The sequence below is a fragment of the Aedes albopictus genome, chromosome 3 (genome assembly GCF_035046485.1).
Source record: "Aedes albopictus strain Foshan chromosome 3, AalbF5, whole genome shotgun sequence".
NCBI lineage: Eukaryota > Metazoa > Arthropoda > Insecta > Diptera > Culicidae > Aedes > Aedes albopictus.
The window spans coordinates 217,597,209-217,614,030 of NC_085138.1; the positions used below are offsets into that span (position 1 = coordinate 217,597,209).

Consider the following 16,822-nt stretch of genomic DNA (forward strand, 5'->3'; position numbering starts at 1 on the left):
GCTATGAACATGTTTATATACATGAGTTGTATATGTAGAGAGCAGAGAGAAAGTATATAGAAAGATACAAAGTAGGAGGAACGGGACGGGCCAGGGATTGAACCCAGGACCTTCTGCATATAAATCAGAAGCGGTAGCCACTAGACCACCAAGCCCCCCCCCCCCCCCCCCCAAATAATATTTCGAATAATGTATAGCACTTCGATAAATTTGCCTTTAGATGCTATTCGTCATACAATATATTTGCGATTTACTTTTAGCGATTTTTCGCGCATAGAAGCTAGCGTCACATTGGTCGATGCGGAGAGTAGGAAAACAGCCGATGTAGTTAATTCATTGAAAGTACTATGCGAAAGATATCTCGATAACCAAATGTACAATCCAAATAAGATTCAAGAGCGTTCTACTAGGATGTTGTAGCTTTCATTTGATGGTAGATGACCTCAAATCGGTTGATATGCGGCTGAGAAATTTATTATGATGAACTTTGTCAAAAATCTCTCAAATAGTTAAGCTGTATTACCACCGACGAACCGACGTGACAGTGGTGTTTCAAAACTGTCCATCCCCAATTTCACGGTCGACCAGCGAAGGGAGCGAACGCTTCTGTCAAATCAGCGCAAGCGCGAACCTTTTCCTATAAGAACAAATGGGGGTTTGCGGTCAAGCTAGCAAATCATCACGAATCGTTATAGAGATGGCGGTAGTGTTCAGCTGCTTTTAATCATGGCGTCGCGGGCAACAAATTTGAATTTATTTGTTCTAGCTGTCACGTCGGTTCGTCGGTGATATTAATCCCAAGTACTCTCCAAAAGATATCTCAGTAACCAAATGGAGCTGGAGTTACTGGCCCTGGTGTTAGTTTGTCAGTATCTATGGGTAGATGGCCAACCGTCTTCCAAGCTGAAATACAAGCAATGCTAGAATGCGCTACTATTTGCTTAAAAAGAAAATACAAACATTCAAACATATGCATTTTCTCGGATAGTCAGGCAGCTTTAGCAGCTTTGAAATCATACACATGTACTTCGCAGTTGGTATGGGAATGTGTCCTCTTGCTGCAACAATTGTCTGCTAACAATTCCATTAACATTTACTGGGTGCCTGGTCACCATGGAATAGATGGGAATGAAAAAGCAGATGAACTTGCACGAATGGGATCATCTTAACCTCTACTAGGGCCAAAGCCTTTTTGTGGGACTTCTCCATGTTCCATAAAAATGGAGCTCAGGAACTGGGAAATGGTCATGATGATAACCAACTGGAATAACACCCAAGGTGCACGACAATCCAATAAGTTTATTACTCCAAATATTTCTGTTACACAAAAACTTCTTGCTCTGTCAAAGAAAGACCTGTGTACATACACAGAACTAATAACAGGCCACTGTTTAGTTAAATATCACCTAAGGCTTATCAAAATAGTCGAAGAGGATGTTTGTCGTTTTTGCAATGAGGAAACTGAGACCTTTGAACATTTGCTATGTGACTGTATTGTGCTTTATAGCACAAGGCTTAAGTATTTTGACAAGGGATTTTTACAGCCCTCTGATATATGGTCGTTATCCCCTTGTAAGGTAATTCATTTTATACGATATATTATTCCCTGCTGGAAAAATACCGACAATCATGTGCAGAGGGTCTCTACTCATAGTGACCTATCGCCTTGAGATACGGTTAAACATTAAAGTGGATGGTGTATCACAATAGATCAGAGAAATGGTCGCAGTGATAAGTAACCCTACAAAAAAAAACAAATGTTCAATGAATTAGCTACATCGGCTGTTTTCCTACTCTCCGCATCGACCAATGTGGCGCTAGCTTCTATGCGCGAAAAATCGCTAAAAGTAAATCGCAAAAGTATATTATGGCGAATACAATCTAAAGGCAAATTTCCCGAAGTGGAACACATTATTCGAAAAAATAGTTGGTAGTGGTTGTGCACAATGGTGACCACTATTAAGGCTACCAAATATTTTTTCGGGAAAAGCTTTCTATTTCAAGTAATTCGAGTTTAGATGCATTTCGCCATACAAAATTTAATTGATTTACTCCTGCTGATCAACTGTGGCTGCGCGCAAAGCGGGTAGTCCATTGTAATAAAACCTAATAGGGTTCTACGTTCTACTAGGATGTTGTAGCTTTCATTTTGTGCTAAGAGACTAGGGTCATGATTACTTTAGGATAGTTGATGTCTTCTGAAAAGTTGTTTGGTAAGGATTAACAGTTGATGGGCCATTTGATGCAAGATTCAACCGCGGGGCTGCGCTTATCCTTATATGGTAAAAAAGCCCTTAATATCCCGAAGACGCCATCTTTCTAAATAGTCAGGATCCTGAGATATATGAGATTGCAATTTCATTATTGTCAGGTCAGTTTAACTGTGATATCAAAGACAAACAGACGTTGTCTGACAGACATTGACAAAAGTTCCCATATATTTCAGGATCCTGATTAAAAGACAATTACACCGTCTTCGACCTTGCGGCCTCTACAGACTGAACAATACTAACATTTGACAACGGACAACACGTATAACACCCAGTGGCCCAGTGGAGAATTTTTCGTTTGACGAAAAGTTTTCCCCGACTGGAGCGGGAATCGAACCCACACTCCGAGGCTTACGAGACACCTAAACGACTGACACCGCTAACCGCTCGGCCACGAAGCCCACTTACACACTTAGAAAAATCACCAACTTCGCTAATGTTTTACCGAAATCTCAACCGTTAAGTATGTTTACAGGAAAAATTCGGAAACGCTTGCAACTTTTACCGAGCTTTCGTTAGAGTTTGACAGATAAACGATTAGATTTTACAGAAATTTGAATTTTTTTACAGAATTTCGTTAAAAACTCGTTACCGAACGCCCAGAAGTTAAGATTTCGGTAAAAATTGCCGAACGCGTGCTGTGTAACGAGTTGGTGCTCTGGCAAAGTTGTAAGACTGACCAAGGACTTACAGACGATGGGCCGTATGATTCGAAAATCTACCACCAGGCGGCGGTAGAGGAAATTTTCCTCTTCACATACATAACTCAAGATCCTGAATATTTATTTAGAAAGAAGGCGTGTTCGACAAAGTTTTTCGGTAGATTAACGGTTTTCAGAAAAATGCAGTTTGGTTCGAATTTGTACCACCAAGTCCACAAAAAGTTAGCCGGGCCCCGTGGCGCAAGTGGTCACACGTTTGTTTCATAAGCAGATGGTCATGGGTTCGATACCAGCCCCGGCAATTTCGTCAGTTGCTCTTTCCCCCTGTGAGCACCTGATACTGACCCTCTTCTGAGCCTATGGCTCAAACGGACCCGGATACTTGGAAATCGGCGAACGGCAATTCATAATGGACCCCCAATCGGACTGGAAAAAGGAACAACCAACAGCCACACATCAACATCCTCGTGTTCATCATTCTACCATGGACTGGACAGGACAGAAAAGTGACAGCAGCGCAAAAAGCAACCAGTTCGATATAGTAGAATAATATACAGTTGACTCTCTACATCTCGATATTGAAGGGACCACCGAGATAGGGAGAGATCGAACTCAAGAACCGATTTGTAATTTTTTTTTCTGTTCGGGTGAGCCACTGCGACCAGTGTTTAGATCTTTTGTGGCATTACCCGTATCCTTAGTATTTAGTGCATGTCGTACTACTCCATTGTCATTGAGAGGCAATGAAGCATCGATTTCTGTTCTGTTCTGTTATCCCAGAGGTGCAAGAAATCGATTGCGATGAAAAGGTACCGTTATCATAGAGATTTAAATTCCAGTGAAAGAGCGCCCCTAATCAAACACAATCTATTTGAATCCCGAGAAAAACAAAACGGTGGTACTGATATTTATCCATGCATCGGAACTCTAGCCCCATCCATGTCTTGCTTCTAGTTTAGTCCCAGAACAACAAAGGAAAACCCGGGACTTTAGGCTAGTTGCAAAACTCTGTCAAATTAAAGAATGTGTTCTACAATAAGAATACACGTGAGTCCTTGAATTACCAGAACATAACAGTCCTTGATAGGTTAGTACGCAATTAGATACTAAAGCATGTTTGTTTTCCTAACATCAAGTGTAGTCTCGGGTGGGCAAAGTCCGATTCTTTAACTATCAGCAAGGCAGAATAAATGCAATTTTAGAAACTGTAACCAGTTGATACTTACTGAAAGTAGGTTGGGAACCCCTGACCCATAGGAAAGTCAATGAAGCAGGGGTTATCAACACACTTTTTACAGGGTCGTTTGCAATGCGGTTCTCCCGGACAATCTTCCCGTTAATATTCGGTGACAAGGCGGACAATACAAAAACAAAATAGCGGAAACAAGATTTTCTTTAAACAATTAACTTTAACGATCAACAGTTATGGTTTAGCGGGCCTTACATTTTATTGAAAAAAAAAAAGTTAATACGGAAATAATTTTGTGCACTAAATTTTGAGTGAATTTTATTGAAAATTTGTCTAATTGTGAGCTCACCGTTGCGGCCGTTCGTTGAGGTGGTCGACATGCAGGACATTCAGGAACATGCGGGCAGGAACTCCATCGGCGAAAACTTCATCCTCTTCTTCTTCTTCTTCTTCTTCTGATTTCTTTTCTCCTTCTTCTTCTTCACTCTTCTTCCTTCATGACTTCTTCATCACTGTTCCCACTCTTGACAAGGGAACCAAAGTTCGTGTGTCGTATAGGCCTTTGTAGCGTTGGCCATTGTTCCAAGCCCGGGGAGTGGTACCGACAACGCGCGCGCAAATTTAGAGTGGTTTAATCAAGCGAGCTTGCACCACAAATTGAGCAGGACAGACACAGACTTTGCACAATACCTTTCTACTCCTGTCCGCTCACCACTCTTAATCTTTACACTGCAGTTTATTGTTCAAACCACCAGCTCGCTTGATTTAATTACTATCCGGTTTTGCCAAAGTGAGATTAGCGCGACTAGATTTTACGGGGTTCAAAATTGGTGCACTGTTTCTAGCCGTTGGTGGTTTCACTCAAAATGACCCGTGATAGCAATTTTAACGTGTTTAATTGTATAAGGTATTTTAGCTGTGATTCACACGATTTTAATTTATTTAAATGGTTTGTAAGTTTTGGTGTAGTTATTACTTCACTTGTTAAAAAAAACTTACGCGGAACTTTCACGGATAGTTGGTGTAACGTTCTATTCCGTGTACCGACACACTATCTTCACTCCTCCGGGCTTCATTCAAAAAAAGTAACACACAGTAACAAGGACTTTGTACCATGAATCCTTATTACCAAAACACATTACCCCAACTTGACAAACCGGATGTCACTAGGGTCGGTTTGGTAGATCTTGATCCGTAACGCAACACATAAAGGCGATCTACCTACGTTACAGGCTCCGTTAAAGATCGAGCATATTTTAAACCCCCTCAACCATTCATCCATCAGCACGGGTCGCCTGACACCTTGGATTGGGGTTCCCTGTTTAGTGGACTTTTACCCCCGGAACAGGTGGTCCGTAATGTTATTCTTAGCCAGTTGAGACAACCACTACCGACACTACTGTAAAAAGCAGTACGATCCAAAGTGAAAAGCTGTTGATTTGACAATGAGTGCTTTGGCCATGACATTAAATATATATGACAGGTGATAGAAAATGTTTTGCTTCGATTCGTATCCTTCTAACAGATGTGAAGTAGTGAAGTGGTAGAACAGATAATCATGATTCTCAAGGTCCTGGTATCGAATCTGGGTGCGGGGGAATGCTTTTTTTAAATACTTGTTTTGAAATCAAAACATTCTCAACAACGAATTAAAGTGAAGTTCTATTAATATTGAAGAGGCATTGGATGTTCTTTTCCAACTTATATTCAATGGACTACCCGCTTTGCGCGCAGCCACAGTTGATCAGCAGGAGTAAATCAATTTAATTTTGTATGGCGAAATGCATCTAAACTTAAATTACTTGAAATACAAAGCTTAATTTACAAAACTGCAGATAACTTTTGATAGGAAAAAAAGACATCTCTAATTTTTTGATATGTTATGCATAAATGTCTCAGCTTTCAATGAATTAAATACATCGGCTGTTTTCCTAGTCTTTGCATCGACCAATGTGGCGCTAGCTTCTATGCGGGAAAAATCGCTAAAAGTAAATCGCAAAAATATTGTATGGCGAATAGCATCTAAAGGCAAATTTATCGGAGTGGAATATATTATTCGAAAAAATATTTGGTAGTGGTTGTGCACAATGGTGACCACTATTAAACCTACCAAATATTTCTTCAGTAAAAGCTTTCTATTTCAAGTATTTTAAGTTTAGATGCTTTTCGCCATACAAAATAAAATGGATTTACTCCTGATGATCAACTGTGGGTGTGCGCCATGCCGGTAGTCCATTGATGCAAAAATTTTGAAAATCGGTGGTTGCCCTCAAGGTGAAAAAAACGTTTTGGTATAAAAAACCAAGATGGCGGCCAAAATCAATATGGCCGACCCAACTTTTTATTATTGTAAATAGTAGCTCTATCTTTCCTCTTTTCAACAACAATTCGTTTTGAGGTGGTGTTTGGAGAAACTTTCGAGTTATACCGGTTTAAGTGAGCCACCATTTGACCAAAATCGAGGGGTCTGCAAAAATTGTTGTGGCTCTAACTAACGGGGGGTCCATCAATTTGAGTAACCAAATGCATTTTTCTTACTTTTTTAGCGAGGGCTTTCAGAAAATCGGCACCTTACACATTTTTGAAGACAAGGTGTAAATAGTGGGCCGATCTCAGCGAGAGTTACCCATATACACTTTATGTGAGGCCAAGAAAGCATTATTTATTGAAAAATAATTTCCTTTAGACTGGCCAAAAGCTCATGTAAGATAACAAGTGAATATAATATTGAAAAAAAGGATTTATTGAAATACTCTTCGAAAGATGTCTCAGTAGCCAAATCACCAATCGAAATAAATTTTCAGGGCCATTTTCAAGGATATTAGTTTTTATTTAGTGGTAAGAGAACCCAAATCGGTTGACAAACGGCTGAGATATTTATTATGATATACTTTTTCAAAAATCTCTCAAAAAGCTAACCTGTATAACTTCCAAGTACTCTTCGAAAGATATCTCGGCAATCAAGTGTCCGATCGTAATAAAATTCAATGGGGTTCTACTAGGATGTTGTACCTTTCATTTGGTGCTAAGAGAACCCAAATCGGTGGACAGACGGCTGAGATTATTTAATACGATACACTTTGTCAAAAGTCTAAAAAAAGTAGTTGTATAACTCCTAAGTACTATTTGACAGATATCTCAGTAATCAAATGTCCAATCGAAGTAAAATTTCAGAGTGTTCTACTAGGACGTTGTTTCATTTGCTGCCAAGAGAACTCAAATCGGTTGACAGACGGCTGAGATATTTACTATAATACAGTTGGTCATAAATCTCTCAGAAAGCTAAATTGTATTACTTCCAAGTACTCTTCGAAAGATATATGATCTCGGAAATCAAATGTCCGATCATAATTAAATTCAAAAGGGTTCTACTAGGATGCTGTAGCTTTTATTTGGTGCCAAGAGAACCCAAATCAGTTGATAAACGACTGAGATATTTAATATGATGCACTTTGTCAAAAATATGTCAAATAGACGTGTGCGCCGAAGCAGTTTTCACCGACGGCGGCGTTTATAGTACTTTGAGGCAGCGGTGGTAGCGACGACGGCGGCGGCGGCGTAATCGGCGTGACCTTATTTTTCTATTTTTTTAGTTAAAAACATTAATCTATATATATATATATATATATATATATATATATATATATATATATATATATATATATATATATATATATATATATATATATATATATATATATATATATATATCTATATATATAAAAATGAGTTTGAAGTCCCTTTGAGGCAACAAAACTCACGAACGGATGAACCGATCAGGATGACTTATGCAGGGTTTGATTCGTATTCATGGTGGCTGTGTTTATATGCAGAAAAAATTACGAAAATCATCTGAAAAAGTAAGAAAAATGATGAAGTATTGACTTTGCATAAGCTGGGAAGAAAATCCACTCGATCGAAATTAAACCAATCTAGAGTGCGTTGCTTGAATGAGCTCAAAAGCTGTCAAACCACCACAAGATTGGCAAGACAAAGTTTGCCGGGACAGCTAGTATATATATATAAATGAGTTTGAAATCCCTTTGAGGCAACAAAACTCAATAACGGATGAACCGATCAGCATGACTCTTGCACGGTTCGGTTCATATTCGTGGTGGCTGTGTTTATATGTACAAAAAGCTATGAAAATCAACCAGAAAAGTAAGAAAATTGATATAGTACTGATTTTTCATGAGCTGGGATGGAAATCAACACGATCGAAATGAAACCAATCTAGAGTGTGGTGCTGTCATGAGCCCATCAGTTGTCAAACCAACACAGCTTGGCAAGACGAAGTTTTCCGGGACTGCTAGTACAGAATAATTTATTTCATGTATTTAAGTACCATTTTCATCTATTTTGTGTGAAAGGTTTGAACGTATGTAAATCATAGATATCAATAAGAACTATCCTTACAAGAATTACACACTCAGTCGAGCTCGGCTAATTTCCATTCTTTTGCCGAGATTCGCACAGCCGAGCGCTCGGCAGTCGAAATTTAACTGAGATATCAGCAAAAAAATCAAGTTTATTCATAGCAGCACCCATGGGTACCGCTACCATCAAACATTAAACGTCAAGCGTTTAGCCGAGATTTTAGCAAATGAACTTTAACCGAGATCCGCACAGCCGATCTCGGCATTCTGTTTTAAGTGTGATGCTATAAATTTTAGAGAAAATCCTTGAGGACGCTTTCCATGAGATTTGAAAAACGAATCTTCTAGATAGGAATGAATTAACTACATCGGCTGTTTTCCTACTCTCCGCATCGACCAATGTGGCGCTAGCTTCTATGCGAGAAAAATCGCTAAAAGTAAATCGCAAAAATATTGTATGGCAAATACCATCTAAAGGCAAATTCTTCAAAGTGGAACACATTATTCGAAAAAATATTTGGTAGTGGTTGTGCACAATGGTGACCACTATTAAGCCTATCATATATTTTTTCGGAAAAAGCTTTGTATTTCAAGTAATTCAAGTTTAGATGCATTTCGCCATACAAAATTAAATTGATTTACTCCTGCTGATCAACTGTGGCTGCGCGCAAAGCGGGTAGTCCATTCACAACATCGCACGTCTGTTCCAGTATTGTCATGGTACAAGGTACAAGGTACTCTCTCAAATTTTATGCCGCCGTCTATCACCGATTGCAAGAGAGTTTGTGGGGCAATATCAGGCTGGATTCATGGGTGAACGCGCTACAACGGACCGGATATTCGCCATCCGCCAGGTGTTGCAGAAATGCCGCGAATACAACGTGCCCACACATCACTTGTTCATCTATTTCAAATCGGCGTATGATACAATCGATCGAGAACAGCTATTGCGACGATGGATCCAATGATTTGCGTAGTTCCGAGTATCAGGAACACTCTCGGGTCCCTTCGAATCTCGCAGAGGGTTACTTCGTGCTTGTTGTTCAACATTGCGTTAGAAGGTGTAATAAGGAGAGCCGGAATAACCACGAGTGGTACGATTTTCATGAAGTCCGTTCGGCTGCTTGTTTCCGCTGATGAAAATGATATAATAGCTCATAAAGTTGAGACGATGGAGGAAACGTACATACATCCGACTAAAGAGTGAAACCAGGCGAATTAGATTAGTCATTAATGTGTCGAAGACAAAGTACATGATGGCAAAGGGCTCCAGGGAGGAATCATCGCGCCCGCCACCCCGAATTTATATCGACGGTGATGAAATTCAGAGGCACATTGTGGCAGGAAATCGTGTTTTTTTTTTTGTAAATCGACATTGGATTTTTTTAAACGATTTTTTTCAGTGTGGAGCTTAATTTGGAAATTTTTCAATATTTTTTTCTTGAAACTTGACGTATTTAGTGACAATCACCCATACAACACTTTCTTGTAGGAGTAGTCATTTTCTTATTAAACAAATTTGAAAAAAAAATATCGGTAAAAAAAGTTTAGCTCTTTTCAAAAGATAGTCTAGATAAATTTTGAAGAAACTGTATGCAAATTGGCTTATCTAGTCAAGGTCTACACACCCAGAAAGTTTCATTGTAATCTGAAAGGGTGCTGCTATCATTTGTTCGAGTTGGTGCGAAATCGGTCATTTACAAGAAGAAAACTGTTTAAAACTACCACTCTTATTGCTATCAGGTTTAAATATGTGGTTCGTAAAGTGTTAGCGTAAATCCAAATCCGTAAATCTTTGTGGTTTTCTCATCGGCGTGGCTAATTTCGTTCGGCGGCGTAGAAAAATATGAACAGCAGCGCGCCGGGTCCTGACAATTTAACTAACCGGGTCATTGCAATTTAACTAGCGACGGCGGCGCACACGTCTACTATCAAAAAGCTAATCTATATTACTTCCAAGTACTCTTCGAAAGATAACTCGGTAACCAAGTGTCGGATCGTAATAAATTCAGTAGGGTTCTACTAGGATGTTGTAGCTTTCATTTGGTACTAAGAAAACCCAAATCGGTTGACAGATGGCTGACCCAAGTAGGGTAATTCGCCAATTGTTGAACACTACCCAAATGTTGAACAGTTTCTGAATATTTTATTATAAATCTTACTTAAGTAATTTTCATCCAACGTAAACGAAAGATGTAGATGCATATACATGTGGGTCGCGATATTGCTTTAATTAAGTTACATAATTATACATATTTTACGTCAAAAAAATTGATTGAAAATTTTGTACCGCTGATGACGCGAAAACGGCACAATTCTTAAGATTAATTTTAAGAAATTGCTGTTACGGAATAAGCTTTGCGGGCAAATCGACCACAAATATCAAAGGCACACCATAGTTACAAGAACTAGAAGGATGTCATTAACAGTTTAACATTGTTTAAAATCACATTTTCATTGTAATTTAAGTTAAAAAAATATTTTTCTTATCACACTATCATTATGCATCCATGATCCAATTGTTGAACACTGGCATAACCTACGATGTTAGCATGACTGCTAGAATTTTTTTTCACTTTACCTAACCGTGCATTTCATGGGGTTTCAAGGGCGTTCCAGGGAGGTTCTAGGGGTGTACCAGTGGGCTTTAGAAAGATTCCAGTGGTTTTCAATGGGTTTCAAGGGCGTTCCAGAGGTGTTCAAGAGGAATTCAGAGTGTTAAGGGGCTCCCAGGAGTATTCCCCAGTAGCACAATTGTTCTACATCAGTTTTTATGACTCTTATATGACCAAATGTGGTCATATAGGAGTTGCATTGACTTTTATAAAACATATGTGCTACTAGGGTTTTAAGGCGTTCCAGGAGGCTCAGGAGCAACCCATGAGTTTTCAAGGGATTTCAGGGTCGTCCCATGAGTGTTCTTGGGGGTTGAGTGGGTCCCGTGGGTTTCTAGGAGAGTTTCAGGGGCTTTTAAAGGCGTACTTTTCTTCTATCTAGTCATGTTTAAAATGGTTTCAGTCCACTAGAGCTCTCTTCCAATGTGCGTTTACTTGTCATTTAAATGAATTGTCACTAGCTCGGACTAGCTGGGCACAAAACACGAAAAACCTGGAAAAAAATCCGCCAGAGTGAAAAAATATCGGATGTCGGGTCAAAGTCGGGTCAAATTTTATCAAATGTTGGACCACTGTTGGACTCACATCGGATAACTTTTGGGTCTATGTTGGGTTTGGTGGCCAAAATAAAAACAGGTGAATGATAGGTTGATGTCGGGTTATACGTCATCAATTACGAACAAAGCTTCAACCGTTCAACAATTGGCAAGAGCCGTCTAACATTAGGATGAGCTAGCTTAAGGAAGCGTTCAACATTTGGGTTACAGACTTCCCATACAAATGTTTTATTTTCTCTTAGAAAATGGAATTTAAGGAAATACAAATTCAATGGGCAGTATAAGGAATAAGTAGATCTAGACGTTCACTGGATATTTTTCAACTAAAGTGGAATTATGCACGGAAAAACAAACGAAAACCAAAATGCCGGTACTAACCGTTCAACAATTGGCGAATTACCCTAGCACTTGTAACCTATGAAATATTTAAAAAAATAATAAATATTGCATAGCCGTTTCATTTTAGACTAATGATAACAATTCTATATTTGCAGTACACATTCTGGTTGCTCAGACATCGCCATGCAACTTTAATTTTACAGAAGCTACATTAACGACACATAGTGGCAATCTCGAAATATGCTCTAGAACTGTCAAATTCAAAAAGTTGCATTCTTGACATCATCCGGTTACATCGAAACCAAAAACCAAAACAAATGTCCAGACCAGTTGCTGCGAAGTCAATGTTTAGTGACAGTGTAACTTGTTGTTGTTTCATTGTAAACACACATGAGACGCACATAAACGTATGATTACTTGGTCACAAATGTGCAACTTACCAGTTACTAACAGGTCTTAATCAACACTGCATGTCAAAAGAATCGACTAATTAGATATGTTTGGTTGCTAAAACTTAAACGACAAATTCCATGCTTTCACCAGTTTTTGTTAAAAAAAAAAAAACATTTAAAAATATTTGCCTAAATGCTATAAAACAATGTATGATGGGGATATTGATATTTTTAGACATCCAACCGGCAATGTAGGTTCTGCCCAATTATTACTATGGCGATTAGTTGTTTGAATCACGAGAAACTGACATAAAAGTTTCTTAAGCAAACAGAATCTATATAAATAAAAATGGAATGGTGTTTGTATGTCACGAATAGGCTCGGCAACGGGCCAACGGATCTACACCATTCTTTCAGTGTTTCATTCGTGCAGGGCTCCGACGTACGAAAAAAATAATTGGAAAAATCGACCGGGAACGCACCGAAAACGAGAAACTTTGAAATTACATTTTGCGGGGCACTACTCTATAGAGCTGCATGTCGAAAAACACAGTAGGCAAGCAGAACGACGTTTGCCGGAACAGAGAATAAAAGGTTCCACATTTGACGAAAAAAGGCCTGGCAAGCCTAATATCCTTCTTCCCGTCTAAAACCCGTATAAAATATCAGAGAGGCATGCAAAAGTTTATGTTGAAATCAACGAATTTTGCAAGCGCGCGTGTTTTCCGTTAGTAAAACTGGCAGTTTCACCGGAAAAATACAATTGTCATGCTCCTTTAGGATACCGACCAAAAATGTTTACATTTTATTTGATAGGGCACTTTATTCAATCGCCGTTGCCATGCATCGTGGATCCATCATCATCATTTTTCATCTTCTATATATATATAAAAATGCAGTGGCATACGTGGGACCGCGCATAACTTGGGAACGGAAGGTTCGATTTTGGTCGTCTTAGTTTTGTTCTGTTAGTTTTCACCCAAGGAAGGTTTATGAGGCATAAAACATGGAAAAAATGATAGTTTTTGAAAATCGATCTTCCATACCGGGGACCGGGGATTTGGTCTTGGCTAGAAATTAAAAACGTCAAAAAACGCAGTAGGCAAGACAAAGTTTGCCGGGTACAGCTAATTTTTCATAATTGTTATATCGAAACAAGCAATGTAACTTTGAATTTATTTTTCTACTAGCTGTACTCGGCAAACTTTGTCTTGCCTACTGCGTTTTTTGACGTTTCAAGTCCCTAGCCAAGTCCAAATCCCCGTTCCAAAAACTCTCATTTTTTCCATGTTTTTCGCCTCATAAACCTTCCTTGAGTGAAAACTAACTGAACAAAACTAAGATTACCCGAATCGGACCATCCGTTCGCAAGTTATGCGCGGTCCCACGTATGCCACTGCATTTTTATATAGGTATATATAGATATATAGATTGAAGTGTAAACAAACTACATTACACATTGGTTACCATCTAATCTCTTATGCAACGAACCACATGTTTTACAAAGGCTCCACCTCCTGCGTTTTTACGGTTGCACAGCTGTTGCAGTAATTTAGAATCCCCTTCTGCTTTTGTCGCATAGAAATTACCGTGATTTAATTGTAACAAAGTGTGCTGCTTGGGAAGATTATTTAATGTAATACACTTTGCAAAAATCTCAAAAAAAAAATAGTTGTATAACTCCCAAGAACTCTTTGAACGATATCTCAGTAACCAAATGTCTAATCGAAGCAAAATTTCAAGTGTTATACTAGGATATTGTAGCTTTCATTTGCTGCCAAGAGAACTCAAATCGGTCGACAGACCTATGGGATATTAATTATGAAACACTTGGTCATAAATCTCTCAGAAAGCTAATCTGTATTACTTCCAAGTACTCTTCGAAAGATATCTCGGTACTCAAGTGTCGAAGGGTCAAAAGGTCGAAATAAAAAAATACCTAGGACAAAAGGTCGAAAGGACAAAAGGTCGAAAGGTCGAAACGTCGAAGGGTCAAAAGGTCGAAAGGTCGAAATTGGAAAAAATAAACTAGGACAAAAGGTCGAAAGGTCGAATTGAAAAATGGACGAAGGGGACCAATGACGATGATACAGAAGATCAAAATAACCATAAATCTTTTCTTTCCTCTTCCTTCTTACTTTACATTCTCACTGCAGCTAGGCCTGTATCTTTTCAACTTAGTGTTCTTTTAGCACTTTCGCAGTTAATAATTCAAGGGCTTTCTTTACCTATCATTGTATGAATTTTTATATTATATGACAAGCATACACTATCATAATTGAATTTTATTGGCTTTTCTCGATGAACTTAATACTACTCAAAGAAGGAGGGAGTAACGAAAGTAATGAAAGAAACGGTGGATAGAATCGCAAGTGTGCGACGAGAGAAATTGAATAGAAGTTGAAAATTAACAACTAAGTTGTTCATTTTCAACTTCTATGCAATTTCTCTCGTCGCACACTTGCGATTCTATCCACCGTTTCTTTCATTACTTTCGTTACTCCCTCCTTCTTTGAGTAGTATTAAGTTCACCGAGAAAAGCCAATGAAATTCAATTATGATAAAGTCATGCGGTGATTAAACCTAGAAAGTAAGCATACACTATTCCTAAGAAGTCGACAATATTTCCTGACCGGAACGGGAATCCAACCTTTAATTACAGTGGGTTTTTATAATAGTTGGCGTTTTCCTAGAACTAGTTTGTTTGAACAATTATTAGCGTTACTACTATTAATTTCTTTTATAGAATTTAGCCTTTTTTCAAAGAAAAGCTGTTCTTTCTAGTAATGCTTTTTGATATTTTTTGACGTAGGGTATCGGGATGCTTCGTTGGCATAGTCCCCTCGTTCGGCCTATCTTAACGTTAACCAAAAACTCAAACAAACACGCCGAAATGGATATCGGAAAAGCTTTGAGCCAAACACCTGTAACATTTCGTTTCAAATTTAGCACTTTGGAGTATTAAAATTGTATGAAAATGTCACTTTGTTTAGCTTTTGTAGACGCCATGATTCTTCGGTTTAGTGGGTAGTCTATACACATGATCATAAATGGCATGATTCTGGAATATTTCGAATTGCCTTTTCAATAACTGAACATTTGATGCGACGGTCAAAGATGCTATTTTGAATTTGTATGTTTGTTTTTAACGAATAATAATAATAACAAATTACATGTGGGCCGAATATTGAGGACATTTTTTTCACTATGTACCCAAATCTTGGCCCATCAGTAAAGTGACGTCAAAAACACCGATAAAGTGACGCCAACAACATTGCTTGCGTAAGAACCAGAAAGAACGAACAGAAAGATAGATTTTGTGTGCGGGGACTGTAAAAATATAACACAATAATCGGGTTGCATTGTTTTCGTTACTAAAAAAGAAAGAACTTTAGTTTAAGTGATTTATTTATAGTTTTTTGAAAATTTGGCTCCGAAAATGTAATTTGAAAGTATGATTGGTGAACAAACAGAGATAATACCTCAGCAGAAATATTGAAAAAATGAGATAATAAGTGGTTCTAGTGCATGGAAAGCAATAGGCCAACGTTGTATCCACTAATAGGCCAATTTATGTACCATAGACCAACGTTGCATACCATCACATCGAATCTTTTCAACTTAGTTAAGTAAATTCTTGAATATTTACGTAAGTTTACTTCCAATTGGTGAAACATGCATTGCCTAGAGTGCGTAATAGGGTCAACATATTATTTCTAGTGCTGTTAATTCATGAGTTATGGTCAAAATTGTCAAAGCGGTTTGCAAATTAGGCCAAGGAATGATCCATATACCCTATTTACTAATAATATAATTCTGTATATTTTTACTTCTTTTAAAAATAGGTCGTTCTTTATAGTTATACTATCACAACGATTATTTTAAATATGTCCAAAGAGATCTCCTACAAAGATCTACTTAAATATCAACAGATGTGAAGATCAACGTTGCGTTTTTTTTTAATAACCTCTAGTTTAATGTACTTATTAGACATTGCATTCTTGATACTTTATACGTTATTTTTCTATTCGTTTTGACCATTTCTTTTTATTCCATCCAAAAATTCATATTGATTATGAGTGACGCAATGCGAAAATATTTATGGCGTAAATCATCGCGCTGCAGGTACTTCAATAAATTTGAAATCCGCTTTTCGTACCTAACGAATCCTGGCCTTTCAGTTTTATTACTAACTACAGCCTTCGAGCATTTGACCTTCCAACCTTCTTGCTCTCGACATTTGGCCTTCTTATTTTTTTTATTTTGACCTTTCGACCTTTTGTCCTAGTTATTTTTTTGTTATTTCGACCTTTCGATCTAATGACCGCTTGTCATTTCGACCTTTCGACCTTTTGTCCTAGTTATTTTTTTATTTCGACCTTTCAACCTTTGACCCTTCGATCTTTTGACCCTTCGACCTTT

At 38.2% G+C, this 16,822-nt stretch overlaps 1 protein-coding gene across 14 annotated transcripts in view; it reads right to left on the bottom strand.

The window, feature by feature from the left end:
* Nucleotides 1-16,822, bottom strand: part of LOC109411912 (dystrophin) — a 387,179-nt gene that overhangs the window by 51,446 nt on the left and 318,911 nt on the right. The gene's annotated exons all lie outside the window — the stretch shown is intronic.